Below are 2,489 nucleotides of genomic sequence, written 5' to 3'. Positions count from 1 at the left end.
TATATTTTTATTACATGTAATTACCATTTAATTACATGGTAATAATGAGTTTACAATTTATTACCAACTTATTACCATGTAAATAAATAGTAATAAGGTAACAATTACTATGTAATAAAATGGTAAATAATGTGCCACATGTAGTTATATAGAAATTAGCATGTAATTATATTTTTATTACATGTAATTACCATTTAATTACATGGTAATAATGAGTTTACAATTTATTACCAACTTATTACCATGTAACTACCATATAATTACATGCTAAAAGGGGTACTGTAAAATAAAGCATTACCCTATTGGATTATATTATTAAAAATCAGTCAAACCCTCTCTGCTCATCTTTCTGTTAATGTATTTTTTCTTGTTGCAACATTAGCAACAAGTTATTTTTTCAGCGTAATAAGATGCACCCAGGAGGTTAGCAGCAGAAGTAAGACCTTCTTGAACAACTGCATCATAAATGTGTCATAATCTGGAATCTGCTCCTGGTTTTTACGTTTAGCCTCAGAATAACAAGACCTCGGTTTATATACTGGTGGTGTGGACAACGGTGTTGACAGTACAGATATTAATGCTGATTTTATACGTATCTCACACACAAAAAAAAAAAAACACTCTTGGGGACAAAAACAAAAAGGAACAGTGCAAATAATATGATGCCTAAGATTACATACAAAAACCTTACAACTTTACTCAATTAAACCCTGATCATGGGACAGTTTATAGAGTCTTATCACCTCACAAAGGTGTCAATATGTGACCCATCATGTCGAAATTAGGATTAAATCAAATTTGGTCAAAATGACCTCATCACATTTTCAGATTCTTGGCTTTAAAAGCTACATTTTGATACCTGGATCATTCTGATATCAWAAATGGATCCAGAAATAATTTGTCTTCTTGGTTATGATGATACCTTAATATGTGGTCTAAATCCTGGGGGATTTTTGATGTCATTATCAAGAGGAAATGTCAAATAGTACTTGAAAATTGAGATTTCCTAAACACTGCTCGCTCACAGGGAAAATCTCCAAATTTTAAGGCGTTTTTCCTCAAAAATCTGTTTCTAAATCCTTGTTAATCCTTGTTTTGATGTGGTTTATTGTTTGTTTATTGATTCGATCCCCATCAGCATCAGCAGCATGCTGCGCCGGCTATTCTTCCTGGGGTCAACTTAAAAAAAGACAAATTACATTTACAAGAAATCACACTACAGATAATCGGCAAAACATCTCATTCCACCTTTCACCACCTTTCAACTTGACCTACTTTGTCCCAGATACTACTGTACTTTAATGCATAAAAACACAACAGCATCTTTACATTAACAATAACATCTCTACAGTCAGAAATACACAAACACACATACAATTATCTAAAAGATAAGTTCATTTTTTATAGTAAGTTTTCAGTTGCTTCGTAAAACTGTACAGGATTCTCCCAATTCTCAGACCCCTTGAATAAATTAAAATATATTTTTCAGCAACACACATACAAAGAAATGCTGACACTGAAGCATCAAGTATTGTATCAAACAAAAGGTAGAGTCTAAGTGGTTCGCTGTAAATCAGTAACACTTTGGTCCTAAAATTTTAAGTTAAGCGTCTTTAAACGCCCTGTTTTCCCACACATATGAACGCCCAACGAGGAGGAGCCATGTCGGACGTAATCCAGCAGAATATTTTCTCAGTTTTGTGTCTCAGACTCCCCAAACCTTTCACTGAATTAGTCTCAGAAGCAGCTTGTCTTCACCTCTTTCACTCATCTCATGTTATTATTTTACTCCTTTTTCATCTCTAACTTTCTGCTCGCACTTCATCTGTCCTCAAAACACATTAGATCGCTTCCAGCTCTTTTTTTTACCACCCTAAGAGGAATAAAAAATAAAAAACCGACACAGATAAACACACATTTTAACTCCCTCACTCACACAATCAAGTTTTTGTGCTTCTGTGGCAGGGGAGGCAGAGACGTGAAATCCTATCTGGTGTTTCTGTTTTACCACAACTGCAATTTTCCCCTTCGTGYCTCCCTCCCTCGCTCTTCTTCTGTCACTTCTCACAAACTCATATCTTTGATTTCTGCTCATTCTTTGCTTGCTAAGACAGCGTTTCTTCTTCCTCCTCCTTTATCTCACGTCTYGTGTTGTCCTCCGAACCTTTCAGCRCTGCTCTGCGTGTCGTGCCTCGAGTTTTAGAGCAGATTTTTAAACCAGCGACTCAGAACATTTCAAACTGCTGCTGATTTACACCTCGCTCAGCTGCGGGAGATGTTTCCATGAGTCACACCATGATCAGTCTCTGACTGTAGTATTTAGGATTTACAATCCTGGCCCTCGAGGGCCGCAGCCCTACAGGTTTTATGTTTTTCCCTGCTCCAGCACACCTGATTCAAACATTGAACTACCAAGTTCTGCAGTATGGAGGACCGACACTGACATAACTAGAAAAAATGGGTGTGCGGCTGGCCGCCGGCGTGCTGGG

General features: G+C 36.8%; 1 protein-coding gene across 1 annotated transcript in view; it reads right to left on the bottom strand.

The window, feature by feature from the left end:
* Positions 1-2,489, bottom strand: part of LOC106526995 (neuropilin-2) — a gene marked incomplete in the record, with an annotated part of 146,560 nt that overhangs the window by 31,499 nt on the left and 112,572 nt on the right.

This window comes from Austrofundulus limnaeus, unplaced genomic scaffold (genome assembly GCF_001266775.1).
Source record: "Austrofundulus limnaeus strain Quisiro unplaced genomic scaffold, Austrofundulus_limnaeus-1.0 Scaffold303, whole genome shotgun sequence".
Taxonomy (NCBI): Eukaryota; Metazoa; Chordata; class Actinopteri; order Cyprinodontiformes; family Rivulidae; genus Austrofundulus; species Austrofundulus limnaeus.
Note: the sequence above shows the minus strand (reverse complement) of the source record. Positions and strands in the feature narration are given on the sequence as shown.